General features: G+C 58.3%; 1 long non-coding RNA gene across 1 annotated transcript; it reads left to right on the plus strand.

Annotated features, from left to right (window-relative positions):
* Positions 1 to 16904: 16904 nt before the first annotated feature.
* Positions 16905 to 18297, plus strand: LOC142047729 (uncharacterized). Its single transcript, XR_012656988.1, has 2 exons — positions 16905 to 17012; positions 18261 to 18297. It is a non-coding gene; the product is annotated as an uncharacterized LOC142047729 (long non-coding RNA).
* The last annotated feature ends 1908 nt before the right edge of the window (positions 18298 to 20205 follow it).

Here is a 20205-nt window from a genome sequence, read left to right on the forward strand (position 1 = left end):
AGCTTGGAGGCTCATGCCAGGCACCCACATTTTGGACACTAAGGTCCAGATTTGGGAGTTAGGCTTATGATAAAGGGCCCCTGAAATTGCTTTGCCTCAGGCCCTCTGAATCCTCTTGCTGCTGGCTAGGAAGGCCAAGGAGCTCCCAGAGCATGGCCAGCCCGGGGCTTGCAGACATGAGCAGAGGGAAACCAGCAGCCTTGTCTATACCGGGGCTTCTGCTGTGCCTCCCATCCTGGGGGCAGGGCAGCACTCTCTCCCCCCACCTACAATGGAATCTGCTAACACCCTGGATTCAGGGCATCCAGGTTGGTCACTCAACACAGCCCCTCCAGGGAGAAGGGACACATTCCAGCCTCTAGCACTCCCAGGCTGCCCAGCCACATCCTTGTCAAGGTTGCAAGCAGGAAAAGACTCAAAGCCCTTCCAGGGAGAGAGGGGTGAGGGACTAGACTCCTTTGCACAGAAATCCCCACCCTAGAAAGCCCCTGGGGCCCCTCTTCCCTTTGAAAGAGGATATGGGGCAAATGGATCAAGGGTTCCAGGTCCCAGAAGCATCACTGCCCCAGGGACAGGATAGCTGACCTCACAGCTGGGAGCAGCGCTTCTTGCACAGCTAAGAGGGGAGGCTACCTGGCTCGGGGTGGCAGGCAGACAAAGAGTGAGAGGTTCCTAGTGCAGCAGAATCCCTCCCTTGCTGGCTCAGAGCTGGGAAGGACTGAGCAGGCCCCAGGAGAAGGGGAGGTCCCCCAGGCCAGGCAGGAGGCATGTTAACAAGGGCTGCTTGTTCCATCTCCCCTGCACAGCACACACCAGCTGCGGCCTCCTCTCTGCTAGCCCCAGCCCAGCACCCACAGGGTGAGCAGGCAGTCTCAGCGGCTCCAGCCTTGGAGAGCAGCTACTAGCTTTGCAGCTGTGGATGAAGGACTAGGACATCATCACCTTGGAGAGGCATTTCATTAGGGCAATACCAGCACCTCAAACAGCTCAAGATCCCCCCCCTGCAGTGTCACCCACCCTGCACAGGTCCCTCCCCACCACCCAGTGCAACTGCATTTCCAGGCAGCCCCCGCAAGCCAGGCCCCACCACCCTCCCTGCACTCAGAGTTCAGCATTCACTCCAAGGGCAGCCACGCAGCCCCCTATTCCCCACTGCACCAGGACATTCTACATGGTAGGGGTGCCAGGCTGGAGAGGGATTTGTGCACAGGACACCCCGCCCTATCCCCACAGCCGTCCAGCTCTCTGCGTAATTTTAGCAGGGACATTATCCAAGTACCAGGCCAGAAGCTTGGTGGCAGCAGCAGCCGCTGCCTGCCATGAGAACTCGCTGCCTTTCGTCTCAGAGGAAGGGAGACGCCAGTACTGCAGCCCCAAAGAGCCAAAGCCGGCATCCAAGTACCATGTTGAGCCATCACAGATCAGTCCCCCCGCCTCAGAGGTATGAGCCAAAGGCTTTGTTAGTCCTTCGCGTCGCCTGCCCTTGGGGGATCTTCAGCTGGCCCTCGGCAAGGCTGCCCTCCGGTTCAGTCCATGGGCCGGTGAGGCACTGCTCCAGCCCCTGAGGGGCCAGCAGGCTGCCCAGGGAATCCATCAATCCAAAGAGAATGGACAGCAGAGACAGCGACGCACCCAGCAAGTAAAGCTTCATCACCCACTGCATGGCTGGGCAGGAACAACCAGGAGAGTCTGCGCGGTCCTTGCGGGAGGGAAGGACTCTGCTGCCAGTCCTTGGAATGCCACTAGGCTGCTCCTGGGAGGGACAGAGAGATCAGTGTAAGGCCGTGAAACAGCAATTAGGTGAATTCACTGCACATTAGAAGGTAAGGCCCCACGTGGAGTCAATGGACCCACAAGCAATATAAACTCAGCCAGGGTTTCATGTAGGGCAGTGCAAGCCAAGCCACAGATATCCTGTGACTGACTGCGTTTCTGGAATGTCCCTGATTCAGGTACAGGGCAAAGGAAGAGGGCATGTGACCTGCTAGAGTACACTCCGGAGAAACAAGGAAAGTCCCAAGAGTCCCATTCAAATAGGCTCTAGAGATGTTGCTACTAGGTGCATAAACATGGACTATAATCCAGTATGAAACTCCATGTTACACATTTGCCCCTAAGTAATTACATAACAAGCCAGAAGGGTGTTGATAAAAGTAGGGTGTTATCTTGGGTATAAAGGGAACATAGACTTCAGTGGCCTGCTACACTGTCGCTGATCAGTGGGGTGGCGCCTTCTGTACCGACACTGACATAACCCTGCTCCTTGGACTGGAGGTCCGAGTTAGCAGTGGTTCTGCTACAGTGAGCAATGCAGGTCTGCTTTGCTAGGTCCGTAAGGTGAGTGGTCTGGAAATACTCTTACAATCAGCGAGTTAGATTAGGGATCTTGTCCCAGGACCACAGCAATGCCTTCCTCCTGCCTTCCTGCTCCTGCTCGGCTAGACTGCACAACACTGCAGTGAAATACAGTGGTCTGAAGTAAACAGGATGAAATTCAATAAGGACAATTGCAAAGTGCTCCCCTTAGGAAGGAACAATCAGTTGCACACATACAACATGGGAACTGACTGCCTAGGAAGGAGCACTGCAGAAAGGGATCTGGGAATCACAAGCTAAATAGGAGACAGTGATACACTTTTTAAATTTAATAATGGCGATACACCCATCTCCTAGAACTGGAAGGGACCCTGAAGGTCATTGAGTCCAGCCCCCTGCCTACACTAGCAGGGCCAAGTACTGATTTTGCCCCAGATCCCTAAGTGGCCCCCTCACGGACTGAGCTCACAACCCTGGGATTAGCAGGCCAGTGCTCAAACCACTGAGCTATCCCTCCTGGTACACTGTTACAGGAAAAGCAATCATCATTCTCGGCTGTATTAGCAGGAGTATTGTAAGCCAGACACCCAGTAGTAATTCTGCTCTACTCTGCACTGATTAGGCCTCAGCTGGAGTGTTGTTTCCAGTTCTGGGCACCGCATTTCAGGAAAGATGTGGAGAAAGTCCAGGGAAGAGCAACAAAAATGATCAAATATCTGGAAAGCATGACCTATGAGGGCAGACTGAAAAATGTGGGTTTGTTTAGCCTGGAGAAGAGATGACTATGAGGGGACATAACCTTTTACGTACTTGAACAATTTTTCCTCTCTCCTCCTTGTGATAGTTTTCTTCTTAACCTCTGAGGATCAGAGAAGCAATGGGCTTAAATTGCAGCACGGGTGGTTTAGGTTGGATATTAGGAAAAACTTCCTCACTGTCAGTGAGCACTGGAATAAATTGCCCAAGGAGGTGGTGGAATCTCCATCTCTGGGGATGTTTAAGAGCAGGTTAGACAAACACCTGCCAGGGACGGGCTAGAGCAGGGGTCAGCAACCTTTCAGAAGTGCTGTGCCGAGTCTTCCATTTATTCACTCTAATTTAAGGTTTCGCGTGCCGGTAATGAATTTTAATGTTTTTAGAAGGTCTCTTTCTATAAATCTATCATGTATAACTAAACTATTGTTGTATGTTTGAGAAGCTTCATTTAAAATTAAATTAAAATGCAGAGCCTCCCGGACTGGTGGCCAGGACCTGGGCAGCGTGAGTGTGACGAACTGGGACTGTTCCTAATGTTTGCTCTGAATACTGTGTTGGTGCCTCAGTGTCCCCTAGGCAGTTCTTAAGTATCTGGCAGAGCAAAGGGCCAGTGCACCTAATGCCTGGCACTCTGTATCCTAGCAACTGATGGCCTGGGCCCCTCCTCTGCAAAGGTGCCAACTGCAGGTGTTGGAGACAAAGGGATCAGGTGACCTCCTGGCCCGGGAAAGGAGCTGAGCAGAGAGGAGGGGCTGGAGGGGTTGGTTAGTCTGGAGCTACCTGGGGATAAGGAGTGAAGTGCAGACCTAGGGGTCTGGCTCACTGCCCCCCAGAATGGACCCGGCCGAGGGGTCTGGTTCGCTGTATCTACAAGCTCTGTTTTAGACCCTGTTCCTGTCATCGAATAAACCTCTGTTTTGCTGGCTGAGAGTCACGTCTGACTGCAAAGTGGGGGTGCAGAACCCTGTGGCTTCCCCAGGACCCCGCCTGGGTGGGCTCGCTGTGGGAAGCCCACGGAGGGGCAGAGGATGCTGAATGCTCCAAGGAGAGACCCAGGAGGTGAAGACGTGTGAGCTTCTTGCCCTGAACAAGTCTGCTCCAAGGGAGAGGAGGCTCCCAAAGTCCTGACTGGCTTTGTGGGGAGCAGTTCCAGAGCATCGCCCGGGGACTCCGTGACAGTGAGTGTCACTGAAAATCAGCTGGTGTGTCACGTTTGGCACACGTGCCATAGGTCACCTATCCCTGAGCTAGAGAATACTTAGTCCTGCCAGGCGTGCAGGGGATGGACACGACTCTCTAGGTCCCTTCCAGGCCTGCAGTTCTAGGAGTGTCTTCAGCTACGGACCTCAATAAGCCCCCATCAGGGTAACAGCAGCCACTACAAAGCATCAGTGAGACCCACCAGGAACCCCTGGATGTGGGCTCTTTATAATGGACTGGGTCCAGGAAGTTTTGAGAACCAGGTTCTCTGTTTGGGGTTCCCACCCCCAAGAGAAATTCAGGCTTTGAAGGCCCATTGTCCCCAGGACATCAGACAATCGGAGCGAGCGCTGGCTGGTGTGGCTGCCCTGCCAGCCTGACGGAGGGGGGATTTACAGCCAGCCCTTAGCTTGGCTCCCCGAACACCCGGAGCGATCCGGCAACTGGCGGGGCGGGGTGAAGATAGCTCCGTGCCCGCAGCGCGCCGTTACCTCGTCCCGCACATCTCGGCTCAGCGGCGGCAGGAGCAAGACACCCACCCACCCCTCGCCCCCAGCAGCTTTTGCAGCCTGTCTCCCCTCAGCTGGGGGGGGGTCCCCTGCACTCTCCGGATCAGGCCGCGCTCCGGAGCCCTGGCCAGGGAGCCGGGCCCGCTGCTGGGCGCTGCCCCGGGAGCCTGCAGTCCAGGGCAGAAGGAACCAACGCGAGCAGCGCAGCAGCCACTGGCCCCGCACCTCCGCCGCTCTGGGGTGGTGGGTACGGATCACCGGGGCGGGGCTGGGGGCTGCTATGGGCCCGGGCCCCTCTGCGCCATGGCCCCCCCCGGGCCCCGCAGAGTCTCAGTCGCTTCCCGCCCGGCTCACCGGTTCCGGCTCAGCAGCCCCCGGGCAGCACGGGGACCGGGCAGCGCTCGGGGTTAGCCGGCCCCACACCGGCCAGATGCGCAGCGCCGCAGGGCGAGCGGCCCCAGCCAGGGAACAGGTTAACCCGGCAGCCCGCGCCCCGCACGGACCCACCCGCACCCGTTCTCCCGCCGGCCAGATGCGGGGTCCCCCGGCAGCGCGCCCCGAACGCGGCGCGTCCAGCGGTGCCGCAGCCCCGGAGCCAACGTTCCGGCCCCGAACGCAGCGACTTTATAGCCCACGCCCTCGGGGGCGGAGTCAGACAGAGAACCCCGCCCCTTCCACAGGTGCCGCGCCCTTTAGAAAGGGGCGGGGGTCTCCCTGCGGCGGTGGGGGCGGGTTAGGGTGATCAGGCAGCAAGTGTGTTCAATCAGGGCCGGGGCTGGGGGGTAATGGGCGTCTGTATAAGATAAGGCCCCGAACACCAGGACTGTCCTATGAAATCAGGACATCTGGTCACCCTAAGGGGGTTACCCAGGTGAAAAGGGGGGCAGGGGCTGGCCATGGTGCAAGGCAGGGAGCTGCTGGCACCCAGCTCTGTACCAACATCCTGTGTCAGCCCAGCACAGGTATCCCAGAGAAGGGAGCCCACCAAGGGCATGTGGGCCCTGGGCCATGTCTCCCCAGGGTGCAGGCTGGTCCCTGGACACTGCTTGCTTACATTTGCCCCTTGCTAAGTTTTCTCCCCTCCTCCTTTTCTCTCTCCCATATTCTCCCCTCAGCTGCCTGCTGCCCCAGGGGCCAATCCCCAGTCATGGTCCCTTGGCGCTCTGGTAGTACAAATGCTCCTCACTAGCAGGACCCCAGCCTGGCACCTGTGAGGAACTGGGAACAATATCCCTGGAAAGAGCTTCTAACCCCCCAGACTGGCTGCATCCACCAGCTAATCCCCCTCCGCAAACCTGCCACCCCCAGAGAGCTGCTGCAGCTGAGGCCCTGCCAAGAGCTCCAGCTTCCTTCTGTCCCTAACTTGCCATCTCTCTCGGCCACAGGGTGGTTTGCCTGAGGCTGCCTTGCAGGGCTGGGGTGAATGATTCACTCCTTGCGCTGTGAAGGGATTGTGTGAGGGGGAGTAACAGTGGCACCGGAGTTAACACTGCGCCTAGAACTACGTTCCAACCTCTTTTCTCTAGCGAAGAAAGCGAGTCCTAGCGTCGAGCAAGATGCGGGTAGAGTCAGCTACAAACCCCTCAGTGAGCACCCATCCACTTCAGCTACAGCCTAGCCTGACCCGAGACAGGAAGAGATCCCAGCTGTGCACAGGGTGACAAAATCAGGTGCTCTGTGAGCAGACAGCACCTTCCACCCAGAGATCTCCAAGCACCTCGAAGCATTGGTACCAGCTCACAGCGAACTCCTGGGGACGGGGCACCATTAGCAGATACATTTCACAGAGGGGGAAATGAGGGGCAGAAAGGTGACATGGCCGTGGTGCGGGTCTAGGATAGAACCCAGGCATCCTGCCCCCCATTCCTTTGTTTTCACCAGTGATTTGTGAGGGGGCTCTTTAAATAAAAGGAGTCCAGACGCAATCGGGACAGGCAGATAAACTCCCCTTCGCTGCAGAATGAGAGGTACGTTGCCACATGCCATGTGTGTGCACTGAGGGGGTCAGGATGCCCCAGCTCATCTCCTTGGGACTGGGGAGAGGATGGGACCCCGCCGAGTCAGGCAGAGCGCACAGGCCAGACACATTACAGAGACACACACACACACTTACCCACTGTGCCCCGGTAAGTGTGTACGTGACCCTTGTGTTGCACGCCTGCTGAATGCCAGATGACTGCATGGTACATTCCTGTGCACCGTTTGCATCATCAGGTCACATCTCAAAGAAGCCCTGGCCCCGGCCTTCCTGTGACCTCCCTCTGCTGTGACCTTTTGCCTACTGAGCCGGGCGTGTGTGTGGGAGGAGGTTTGGGGTCTCTCCATTAGCAGGGGGAGCTGGGGAGACTGGCCGCAGGGGGCAGCAGAGCCCCTCCCTCTTGGGCTGCACACAGGGGTCCCCTGAGCAGGGCTTCAGGGGCTGGGTTCCGAACTGTCTCCGTGCAGGAGTGAGCAGGGGTCAGACGTCAGTGTGGACGAGGTGGAAGGGTGGCCAAGGAGCAGGTTGTAGAGGTGGGGAAGAGGGCATGGGGCTGAGGGGGAGCAGGAAGGTACTTTGGGTGCCCCCTCCCCAGTGGCGGTGGCCGTGTTTGCCCTGTGGGAAGACCCTGCAAAGCTCAGTTCTGGGGCCCCACCCTGGGACTGGGAGGAAGATGGAGCCCGTGGGGGAGTTGGGAGAGGCCCAGGGGAGCAGGGGGTGACCAGCAGAGCCCATCCCATCCCTGTCTGTGCTCTGCCCCAGACTCTGAGCAGCTCTAGCCCCTGTGCTCCCCTGCCCAGTCCTGGACTGCAGCATCCCGGCCTCTGAGCACTCCCCTGCTCCCCTACAAGGACCAGCTGGATAGGCGGATGCTCCGCAAGGGAGGGAAAGGGGCCAAAGATGCAGCAAGGGCCTGTTGTTTGGCCCGGCAGTTGTCAGCTCTTCCTTCCTGCACCTCTCCCCCCCGCCCCCGCATAGAGTGACCAGACAGCAAGTGTGAAAAATCAGGACAGGGAAGGGGGGTAATAAGCACCTATATACGACAAAGCACCCCAAAATCGGGACTGTCCCTATAAAATTGGGACATCTGGTCACCCTACCCCCGCAGGGGGTTCCGATGTAAAGGTGGCCTCACTTCTCAGCTCCAGCTGCCCTCGGGCTCCAGCCCTTGTGTTCCCTTGTGGCCCCTTCCTGGCTGCAGATCCCCAAGCTAGTGGGGCGATGGGGCTCAGCATGCGGTGCTGCAGCGAGACTGGGCAGGGGAGCGCAGGTGCCGGAGTCCAGGGTGCAGCTGGAGTTGCGCAGTGGGGAGCAGGATGGAGCAGCTGATGCCAGGTGGGCCAAATGGAAGGCCCTGGTGGGCCGGGTCTGGCTTTCAGAGGCACCTCTTGCTGCCTTGGGGCCCCCTAAGACCGCGAGCACATGGGTAGCTGGATGCCACCACTGCCCCTCCCCAGTCACCATGACTTCCTTTCACAACAGCATGTGTACCACACCCCCGGATAAGCCCCCTGAGTGCTCCCTGCCCTCCCACTCCCCCCGACTGTCCCCATAGCTGCAGGCCTGGGAAGGGGAAGGAGGCCCTGCCTGGCCATATGTGTGACCCTCCTGCATCCAGTACTCACCTTTTACCTACTTCCAGCCCGGCACTCAAGGTCCAATACCCCAGAGAGCAGTCTGCCCCTCTGCTCCCCCATCTAGGGCACCAGCCCTGGCCCGCCTCCCAGGGCCTGACCCCAGCCCATTCCTGCTCCAGGGAACCGTGAAGCAGGGTGACAGGTTTGTGGCACAGTCCCATGTGGGGAGCTGGTACTGGACTAGCCTGGTCCTGGCACGACGTTGCACTGGTCACCCAGTGGTGTCATGTCCCACGGATGCCACATGTACAATAATAAGACTGATCCTGTGAGTGCTCAAGGCACAGCATGGAAGGCAGGTTTAGCGGGGCGGGCGCCTGCCATGGGACTAAGAGAGCCAGCCCTCCAGGAAGCGTGCAGCAGACCTTGCCTTTGCATGTAGCATCAGTCTCCAGGGCCCCATTCGAGAGCTGCCTGGTTCTTACCTCCTGCCCACTGGAGGGCCTGGGCAGGGCAGGGCAGAGCAGGAAGGGGCATTTGGGGGAGTGGGAGCCCTTGCCAAGAGCAAAGGGCCGGGACGACACGGTGAACACTGAATCAGCAGCCACGTAACTGGAGCGAGCGGGAAAAACATCCTGATCACTCAGCCCTGAGTCACGCCTGCCGGCTGCCGCTGGCTGCCGCTTGCCCAGTGGACGTTCTTCCTCGGAGCCAAGCAGCTCCCTTCAACTTTCACCCACAAAGCAGGGCCCTGCCGGCAGGGCTGTGTTCTGCCTGCAGGCTTTGTTTGCACCTGCTGCAAAGTCACTGTGCAAACCATGAGAGAGAGAGAGAGAGAATTCCTCAACCCAGAAACTTATTGTGCCACTCCTGCCTTTCCTGCTGCGTCCAGCCCACGGCCCCGTGCAGGTCTGGCCAGGTGGGAGTTCCTCTTGGTCGTATTCCCATTCCAGTGCCCCACCCCAATTCCCTTTTCAATTAGTGCTGCTTTCACCTCCAATTCACACAGAAGCATAGAACCAGAAGGGCCCACGAGAGGTCTTGTCCAGTCTCCTGCACTCAGGGCAGGACTCAGAATTATAACATCTGTTGCCAGTGACCAGAGAAGACCCTGACACATCTGTAGGGGCGGGAAATGTCAGGAGGGTTAAATAAGCCGCTGAACTACAGAACTGGCAGGGCTTGGAAGAGTTCCTGCCCTGGTTACCCCACATCAGTACCTCCCAACCCCTTCAAGCATGCGTGCCCAGCGACTGAACAAGGCTTCCAAACCCCACAGAAAGCCTCAGGCTGAACCTTTGTTAAAAGGTTTGCAGTGTCGCAGGGCCTGTAGGGAAGGCCCCTAGCCTGAAGCCCACCAGCCCTGGGAACCGTAACCAGACCCGAGCTCACTGGGCAGATCGCCCACCTGGCCACATTCACCCCGAGGTTTTAACAACACCTGGCCAGGTATCACAGAGCTTGGGAGCTTTCCGAATGCAGCTCCTCCTCCCCAACCCAGCGACGCCTTGGCTACAGCAAGGGGGCGAAAGTGGCCTGTCTGCCCTAGTCAAACTCCCCGCAGCAGAGAGTGGGGGCCCCACAGAGATCTCCGCTCTGTGTCAGTGTCAGCAGCACCACGCAGCTGGGGGTTGGTCTAGTGCAGGCAGCATCTCAGGGCAGTTCCAGCTTCACAAAGGAGCTTTGAAAATCCAGCTCCTGCTCCCGGCCAGCACAGACCCGACCCCATGAGCATCAGTCCCAACTTCAGACTCTGCTGCTGCTGTTGGGAGCATAGGGGCAGCCCCGGAGGGCAGGAGGGAGGGAGCAGTGGCTCTGGGGCATGTCCCCTCCCTTTGCTCCTCATGGCAGCCCCTCCCCCTTGACCTTGAATGAGCTCCCAGCTATGCAGGCGTGAGGGATGTGGGGAACAGAGGGATGCTTGCACCCCATTGAACAAACACATGCTCAAATCTTGCTTCCAGAACCAGCCGACAACCCAGGAGACCCAGCCCCCGGCCTCTGCTGCACTAAAACCTGTAGACTACACTCCCCTTCAAAAGCTAGAATGAGAACCCAGGTGTCCGGGCTCCCAGCCCCTCTGCTGTAACTACTCCCCTCCCAGAATCAGAAACTGAACCCAGGAGTCCTGGCTCCCACTTGACCCCACTCCCCTTCCAGAGCTGGGAGCAGAACCCAGGAATCCTGGCTCCCAGCTCCACCCTGCCCCCGCTCTACCACCCAAGCAGGAACCAGCCAGTTGCGACAGCTCCATTTGGAACGGATTTTTCCCAAGCCAGGACGTCCAGTGCTCGTTGAGCACGTCCTGCTCTGCCCCCTTCCTGCAAGCCCTGTCACTCAGCTGATGCCTGCACTGAGGAACCCTGTTCAGCGAGGGCTGCTTGCACAGAGCAGCCCATTCCTGAGCCCAGCCCAAGCGCCTGGGACTGGAGCCTGGAGCCCAGAGCCCAGCTCCTGGGAAGGGCCGGCGGAGACGCAGGCTGCTCCATGCACTGCAGATAGCAGGAGGCCACCAGCTATTCTGCAATCCCTGTTTTAACCCTTCAGCGTGAGGACCCCTCATCCAGCAGTGTCCCTGGAGGGGCTAGGCCCATCCCCCAACAAGGCCTCCCCCTTCTTAGCACCCCATGCCCCCCCCCCACATGAACCCAGATGCATGCTGGGAACAGGGAGGCAGGAGGGTTGGAAAGGATGGCCTGGCCTGGCCTGGCTAGAGTTCTAGTCTTGGACTGGGTTGAATGTCCAGCTCTGGTTCAGATCCACTTATATGGCCCTGGGCAAGTAACTGAATCTCCTCCGGGCCGGAGTCTCCCCCCACCCCGCCCCTGCCCTATGGCCTCGGGGTGTGGGAGTGGGGCTCAGCGTACAGTGACAAGGGCCCGTCGGGACTGGGACGAGTAGGGGGAGACCAGGAGCAATGGGATTAGACGCCGGAGCTGTGATTGACAGAACTTCCCTGGGGTGGGGCCTGGGTGTGTCTGGCTGGGAATGGGGCCCCACTTTTTTCTGACTCCCCAAAGGTTGGGTGGGTGGGGGCTCTGATCCCATCTCAGGATCCATTGCAATGGCGCTGGGTGCCATCCAACCCTGCAGGATTGTCCTGGGCTCTCCAGTCATTCAAGAGTCTGTCACAGGAGGAAACCTCCAGGAATACGTCCAGCGAGTCCCCTTGCAAACAGACCCCAGCCAGCCACTGAGCCTCCACTTCCAAACGCAGGCCACAGGTGGGGACCTGCTGGGCCCACAGCCCCCACCCACGCCCCCTGTCCTTTCGGCACAGGGCTGTGCTCCTTGTTACAAAAATGCTGGAGCAACCCCAGAATTGCAACATCTCGCAGCTGCATCCTGGGTAGTGCCAGGGAAAACCCAGGCTGGCTCAGCAAGTGCAGCATGGCCCAGGGAGCGGGCTGGGGAACTTGTCCAGACCCCCACCCCCTTCGTAAGGAGCTGGAATTCAGCGAGCAGTTTACTGGAAAGAGGGCAGCAGCAGCCGCAGCATCTGGGTAACCCATGTGCTGCTGGAAGGGGAATTTTGTGCTGAGAATAGCAGCCAGCCTGTGCTGCCTGACTTCCCCGGCTGGTTCCACACAATCACTGGGGTGGGTGACAGCCCAGGCTGCCGTGGCACAAACCCACCCACTCCAGCACTGCAGCACCTGGGCTGGGTAACTATCCGGGGAAATGGACCTGCTCACTGATGAGCACAAATTCGGTCTAGCTGGTGTCACAGAACCCCGGGGGATGAGTGGCCCGATCAGAATGCTAAAATCAATGGTTGTAACCGAGTTAGGAAGGATCTAACAGACAAGAGAGACAGGGAATGACACACTCACCGCCAGAAATGGCACCACCACTTCCGACTCACTGATAACTTGGAAGAAAATGATGCTGAATGCGTATGGATCAGCGTGCTATCAGATAAAGCACAGGATGGAATCCTGCTTGCTCCTCCTGGTCTCTGGGGTGATTTGGGGGGTCTGCAGCAGACACCAGCTCCTTACCCACCCATCTACAGTGTCTAGGGAAACAACCAGGAGGGACTTTGATTTGACTGACTTATTCTGGAAGTTTCATGCTGCCGATCTTGGAATTTCTAAGTGATACAGGTGACTGTTTCCTAACTCAAAAAGCTGCAGAAAAGCCCTGGGGAAGCGTGAAAGCTGGGCTCTCTCACAGGGCCGCTGCAAGGAAGTTTCGCGCCCTAGGCGAAACTTATACCCTGTGCCCCCTCCACTAACCCCGCCCCCCGTGGCNCCTCACCACTGAGGTGAGAAAAGCCATTGCACCACATGGCTGGTTCTTAGCAGCAGGGCCGGTGCAAGGAAGTTTTGTGCCCTAGGCGAAACTTCCACCTTGTGCCCCACCCACTAACCTCACCCCCCATGGCAGCTAACTGAGCCTGCCACCCGGGGAGCCCGCCCGCCCCCGCCCGGGGAGCCCCCTTCCGCAGCAGCTACCCCCCCTCTGCAGCTAACCCTGCCCGGGGAGCCCCCCCGCGGCAGCTAACCACGCCCATGGAGACCCCTCCCCTGTGGCAGCTAACCCTGCCTGGAGAGACTCTCCCCTATGGCAGCTAACCCCTCCCGGGGAGCCCCCGCCCTCCCGTGGCAGCTAACCCTGCCCATGGAGACCCCTCCCCCGCAGCAGCTAGCCTCACCCACAGAACCCCCCCACCGCGGCAGCTATCCATGCCTGGGGAGACCCCCGCAGCAGCAGCTAACCCCACCCGGGGAGAACCCCCCGTGGCAGCTAACCCTGCCCATGGAGACCCCTCCCCCGCAGCAGCTAACTCTGCCTGCAGACCCCCACCCCCCGCGGCAGCTAACCCCTCCTGGGGAGACTCCTCCCTCATGGCAGCTAACCCTGGCTGGGGAGACCCCTCCCCTGCGGCAGCTAACTCCACCCATGGAGACACCCCCCCACCCCCTGCAGCAACTAACCTTGCCCGGGGAGCCCCCCACTCTATGGTAGCTAAACCCACCTGAGGAGACACACCACCCCCCGTGGCAGCTAACCCCCCCCAGGGAGCCTCCCCACGGCAGCTAACCCCACCTGGGGAGACTCCCCCCCACGGCAGCTAACCCCACCCCCTCCACGGCAGCTAACGCCGCCCGGGGAGACCCCCCTGCAGCAGCTAAACCTGCCTGGGCAGCCTGCCCCAGCTCTTCGCCACTGAGCACGCCGACCTCGCTCTAATTCTCCTCCCCTCCCAAGCTCGCGGCACAGATTGGAGGAGACTTAGAGCGGGGGCCGTGTGCTCAGCAGAGGAGGCAGAGTGGAGGTGATCTGGGGTGGGGAGCGGTTCCCCTGTGTGCCCTCCTCCCTGTTACTGCAGGCAGCCCCCCCCCCCACAGCCCCAGCTCACCTCCACTCCACCTCCTCGCCTGAGTGGACTTTTAGGCGGGCACAGATTGGAAGGAGAAACTTAGGAGCGGCGGGCCGTGTTTGCTCAGCAGAGCGGACAGAGTGGAGGTGATCTGCCCCATGGAAGCTAACCCCACCTGGGGAGACCTCCCCCGCGGCAGATAACCCTGCCCCCTCCGCAGCAGCTAACCTCGCCTGGGGAGCCCGCCCCAGCTCACCTCCACTCCACCTCCTCGCCTGAGTGGACTTTTAGGCACCCCAACCACTAGGCGCCCAAGGCGTCCACCTAGTTTGCCTAAATGGTTGCACCGGCCCTGCTCTCTCACCAACAGAAGTTGGTCCAATAAAAGCTATAACCTCCCCTGCCAGATCTCAAAACGTACCTGTAAATGGGGAACAGTCATTAAGCAGGTCTGTTCCCAGTGGAGTCCCACAGAAACGATTCTCGGCCCTACACTATTTAACATTTTCATCAGTGACCTGGAAGGAAACATAAAATCATCACGGATAGAGTTTGCAGATGGCACAAAAACTGGGGAAGTGGGAACTAATGAGGAGGACTGGTCACTAATACAGAGTGACCTGCTTCATTTGGTAAGCTGAGTGCAAGCAAACAAACTGTAGATGTATCTAGGAACAAAGAACGCAGGCCAGACGTACAGACTAGGGAGTCTATTCTGGGAAGCAGCAACTCTCAGAAAGGTCTGGGGGCTGTGGTGGAAAATCAGCTGAACAGGAGCTCCCAATGTGACGCTGTGGTCAAAAGAGCTCACGCAATCCTGGGATGCATGAAAAGGAGAGTCTCAAGTAGGAGCAGAGAGGCTATTTTACCTCTGTGTTTGGCAGTGGTGCGACTGCTGCTGGGATCCTGTGCCCAGTTCCGGTGTTCGCAGGTCAAGAAGGATGTTGATAATTTGAGAGGGGTCAGAGAAGAGCCACAAGAAGGATTAAAGGATTAGAAAACCTGCCTTACAGTGTTAGATTCAGGGAGCTCAATCTGTTCAGCTGAGCAAAGGAAAGGTTAAGGGGTGACTTGATCACAGTCTATAAATGTCTCCGTGGCCAACCAATATTTGATCACGGGCTCTTCAGTCTAGCAGTCGAAGGTCTAACACGATGCAATGGCTGGAAAACGAAGCTAGATACATTCAGACTGGAAGTAGTGTGTAAACATTTAACGGTGAGATTGGAGCAATTTACCAAGGGTCGTCGGCAGGACCGGCGCTAGGGGTTTGAGCGCCCTAGGCACACGGCCATTTCGCCGCCCCACGCGCTGGTCCCCCGGCTCCGCAGTCCTGCCTGCGGACGGTCGTCTGCTCCCACGGCTCCGGTGGAGCTGCCGCAGTCGTGCCTGCGGGAGGTCCACCGCAGCCGCGTGACCAGCCGACTGTCCGCAGGCACGACTGCGGCAGCTCCATCGGAGCCGCAGACCAGCGGACCCTCCGCAGGCACCACTGCAGCAGCTCCACCGGAGCCGCCTGCCGCCCCCTCCGGCAAAATGCCGCTCCCTAATAATGCTGGCACCCTAGGCAATTGCCTAAGCCTCCTAAATGCAAGCGCCGGCCCTGGTCGTCAGAGATTCTCCATCACTGATAATTCTTAAAGCAAGACGGGAGGTTTTTCTGAAAGCTTCTGCTCTAGGAATTCATGTGGGGCTAGTCTGGAGAGCAGGCTGGGCCCTGCATCCTCCCTGTCAGAGCAGACACTCCCCCGGGCCCAGCTGGTCAGGCTGTTCCCGCAGCCCTGAGATTCTGGTTACATTCTGTATTTGCTTTTATTCTTAATTCTCCCTGGGGACTGACTCGGGGGCCAGGATATGGCCTGGGAGTCCCTGTCCTTTCAGAGCTGTGTGAGCTCATGTGCCTGGCCAGACCTTCAGCCCAGACAGCTGACAGGCCAGCAGAAAGGGCTGTCTGGCGTTAGGGGCACAGCCAGGGCCACACCCGCTCAGACGGACGGCAGGCAGCAGCCTCCAACTTGCCAAGCAGGGCCAGAGCTCAGGTGATTCATGGCTGCAGAGTGAGTGGAGGAGGGGGCTGGAGCCCGTGTTCTGGGTGCCGTGTGATGCTGCTGTTAGCCCACCTGCCCAGCAGCTCTTCTCCGCCAGCACCAACCCTGTCTCCTGCTTCTCGCCCAGTATCTGCTGTTCCTCCCGTGTCTCCTCTCCATGCCCACACAGCTCTTGGCAGGTCCTCCCGCCCTGGCATGTACAGCTGCTCTCCTGTGGGGCGACCCCATGGGCAGCCTGCAGGTCCCCTTTTCCCCTTAGCAAGGCCTGGGCTATAAAACCTCCAGGGCTTGGGCCTTCCTGTGTCTCTGTGGTGGGTGGAGATGGGCCCTGTCTGGGCTGGCAGAGGCTGTGCTGACTGGAGGGCTAGTGGAAAGGTGACACCAAAGAGCCCAGGGTGGAAGCTGAGCCAACGAGCAGAGAAAAAGCAGCTGAAGGCTCTGGGCTGGGGGGAGCACCTATAACTCTGGTGACACATTAACATGTGGGAGAAAGGAAGCCTCAGTTAAAGGCTTCGCTTACAATAGACATCCCAGAGCCCCCAGGCAAGGCCAGACCCCACTCCGGCCCTTCGAAGGTACCCCAGCTCCAGTCCCCTGATTACAAGAGGGGGGGAGTCTCCTCCGGTCAGTGGCTCTGGCCTGGACATGTGCAGCCAGGGGTCTGAGCTCTGGCCCGGGTGCTCAGCTACCACTGGCTGGTTGTGTTACATATACCCGGCTCCCTGCTGGCAGCGGGACATTGCCAATGCCCAGGGCGCAGTGCAGAGACTCTGCGATGCCCTGACACCCCTTAGCCTGCCCTGAACAGCGAAGGGAGCATTTCTCTTCCCCCCACACGCCGGAGCAGCAGCTGCTTCCCATTGACGGGACTCTCTTGGGCGACCCTAGGAAGATCAGCCCCCCCCCCCTCCCCTCCAGGGCATCTGTCCTCTTGGTGAGTGCCCAGGATGCTGGGCCTTCAGGGCCCGGCTGCCCCCTGAGGCGTGGGAATCATCATCTCAGGCAAGGCTGGAGGTGTCTGTAAACACACGTCTCTAGTTCAGACGGGTTAATTCAGGATGTCCCAGGGCCTGTACTCTGCAGGGGTCAGACTCCACCACTGCAGGGGCCCCTTCTGGCCTTGGAGGTGATGAATCTCCTGTCACAGAGTGTAGGGGAGTCCGGTCCTGCACCCCTCTTCCTGGGACTCACAGTGACTCTCAGCCAGCCAGTAAAACAGAAGATTTATTGGGACAACAGGAATGCAGGTTACAGCAGAGCTTGGAGGCACAGCCAGGACCCCTCAATCGAGTCCTTCTGGGGGTTCGGGGTCTTTGGATCCCAGCTTAGGATTCCCTGAATTCCAACCACCCAGCCCAAAACAGAAACTGAACTTCCCTTCCTCCAGCCAGCCTATTCCTTTGTCCAGCTTCCTGGGCAAAGGTGCTGAGCCCCTCCCCCCTACCTGGCTCAGGTTACAGGCTTAGGTCCTGTCCCTCACCTAAAGTCACCCCCTGTTCTCCCATCCCCCACACAGACAGTCCCTACTGCATCACATCCCCTCCCCCCGCCTTGCAGGGCAGATGAAAGGGCTGCCAGGCCAGGTTCCCAGCATGCTCCCTGGTAGGCGCAATGCCCAGGGGCTGGGCAGGGCACTGGGCGCATCCCGACCTAGAGCAGGGGGTTCCCCAGGCAAAGCTTCCCAGGCCCAGGCGTCAAGGAACAGGGGCTGCTCTAGCTTAGCAAAGGGCTTGATCTGGGCCCCCGGCCCACCCCAAGGAATCGGTGCGGCACGCGGCTGCTTTGCATGGGGCGACCCGGTGGCTCTGCGGCCCGTCACCATGAGGAATCGGTGCGGCACATGGCTGCTTTGCATGGGGCGACCTGGCGGCTCCGTGGCCTGTCACTCTGAGGAATCAGTGCAGCACGCAGCTGCTTTGCAGGGGGCAACTTGGCAGCTCCACGGCCCGTCACCCCGAGGAATCGGTGCAGCAGTTCTGCAGGGAGAGGGTGTGCCGGTGCTGCCCACGAGAGCCAGCTGAGGTCACTCAATTAGGCTGAACTGCAGACAAAATGGAGCAGACAAACCCCAAAGGCTGGTGGATATTTCAATACTTAGATTTACCAACCAGCACAAAACAGCTTTTACAGCACCTCACTGGTTACTCAGAAGTCCAAACAACACAGTTCCCTTAAAGTGCCCAGCCTCAGGCCTCCATCCAGACACACTCTGGTCATACACTCCCAGGGGTTAATCACCTCCTGAAACCGTCGTTCTCTGTCTCTTCAGTCCACCTGGTCCCTGTCAATCCCCTTTTGTTTTGCTGCTCCCCTGTAACTTACTGCAGGAAGCGCCATTCACGGGTTGCAATAGATTCCACCACTGCCACCAGTTGTCATGGAGTGTGGGGGAGTCCGGTCCTGCACCCCTCTTCCTGGGACTCACAGTGACTCTCATCCAGCCAGTAAAACAGAAGGTTTATTGGACAACAGGAATGCAGGTTACAGCAGAGCTTGGAGGCACAACCAGGACCCCTCAGTCAAGTCCTTCTGGGCGTTCAGGAAGCTTAGTCCCCAGCTTGGGATTCCCTGAATTCCAACCACCCAGCCCAAAACCGAAACTGAACTAACTCCCTCTAGCCGGCCCCTTCCTTTGTCCAGCTTCCTGGGCAAAGGTGCTGACACCCCTGCCCCCCTACCTGGCTCAGGTTACAGGCTTAGGTCCTGTCCCTCACCTAAAGACATCCCCTGCTCTCCCATCCCCCACACAGACAGTCCCTACTGCATCACACCCTCTTTACCCAGGGCTTGCTCTAAAGGACACTTTCCTGAGCAACAACAGGCTCTTTCTGGGTCTTACTTATATCCAGGATGACCTTTGGCCCATCAGGTGGATTCCTACACAATCCCCTTTCAGGCAAACTCATAGACTCACTAGATAAAAGTTTAGAGGTTCTCTCCTTCCCTCTGCAACTTTCCTCATAGTCACTGGCAACCTGCACGTTGTCAGGCTCAACACACACAAGTTTAGGAATCATTTCCTCCTTGTGGCAAGTTTCCACGCTGCCAGTAGGTAACACAATTAACTCACCTTTCTGCTCTCCTTGTGCCCTGGCCAGGGTATCACCCTGCTCAGACAGAGCTGCTACACCCTTTTCCAACCACACATCAGCAACTGGCAAACTACAAGCACCAGAATTGTCTGGTCTCTGGGATTTTGCTACGACACTAATTGGACGCCACCTAGTCACAGTGCCATTCTCCCCAGCAGACACAAGCTTAGGACTATTCCTTTCCTGGGCTTTAGTTGAATTCAGAACCAACTCTGAGACAACTGCACTATTCTCAACCATCACAGGCTGAGAGGCACCTTCTGTCTGCTCCACAGACATAGAAGAGCTGGAGACACATTCTCCTTCACCACGCTACAGCCAATTCTTATTAACTAAGCTAAAATTTATTAGAAAAGAAAAGAGAGTTGGTTAAAAGATCAATATACAGACAGACTTGAATTCAATTCTTGAGATTTACAGCGCTGCAACTTACTCACCGTCCACACTTGCAAGGCACATACAGCGCTGCATCTCCCTGGCTGCAGCGCTGGCTGTACTCCTGCTCTGCCTCGGGTAAACGAGTTGCAGCGCTAGTGATGGCAGCGATGCTACCGCAGTGTGGCCACCAAACAGTGCTGTAATTGACCTCGAGGTATCGGAGGTATCCAGAATGCCTGTTCAGCCACTATGTACTGTTTTGTTGTGAACTCCGGCTCCAGAGCTGCTTATTGTGATGGAGTAGGGGCTGTCTGTGGGGGATGGAGAGCAGGGATTCTTTAGGTGAGGGACAGGTATCTTTAAGCCTGTAACCTGAGCCCCAGGCAGGGGGGAGGGGGGAGGGGTGTGTAGCACCTTGCCCAGGAGCTGACAAAGGACTCGTTGCGGCGGAGGAGGTCGCAGGTCGTTTGGGTTTGGGAGCCGGCGGGCGGAATTACGGGTAGCCTAGCTTAGGATCGAAGCCATCCTGAAAGCTCCAAGAAGGACTGGTGGAGAGTCTGACAATGTGCCCAAGCTGTGGACTGTAACCTGTGTCCTGTTGTCCAATAAACCGTCTGTTTACTGGTTGGGATAAAAGTCACTGTGGGGTCGACGGAAGAGGGGTCAGGGCCGGACTGCCCACACTCCATGACAACTGCGTGGCGAGCGGCTGGAGAGATACTGCACCCCGGTGGACAGCGCTTCTGCAGTAAGTGACTGGGAGCAGTTTTAAAAGAGGGGTGGTTAACCCCTGGAGTGAACCGTGGTGCTCAGTGAGAAGGACTTTTGCGTAACGGGGGATATGCAACGAGCGGCCAGGGCAGAGAGTCTGCAGCTCGACCGCTGGGCAAGAGAGGTGGTGACCCGAAGGCATGATGCACTAGGGTTCCCTGCAACCGGTGGTCGTGAGTGCCAGCAGGAAGAGTGACGTCAGCGGCGCAAGGATGTACTGGTGGAGTTGTGCAAGCAGAGGGGCGCGCACAGGG

The sequence above is a fragment of the Chelonoidis abingdonii genome, chromosome 1 (genome assembly GCF_003597395.2).
Source record: "Chelonoidis abingdonii isolate Lonesome George chromosome 1, CheloAbing_2.0, whole genome shotgun sequence".
NCBI lineage: Eukaryota > Metazoa > Chordata > Testudines > Testudinidae > Chelonoidis > Chelonoidis abingdonii.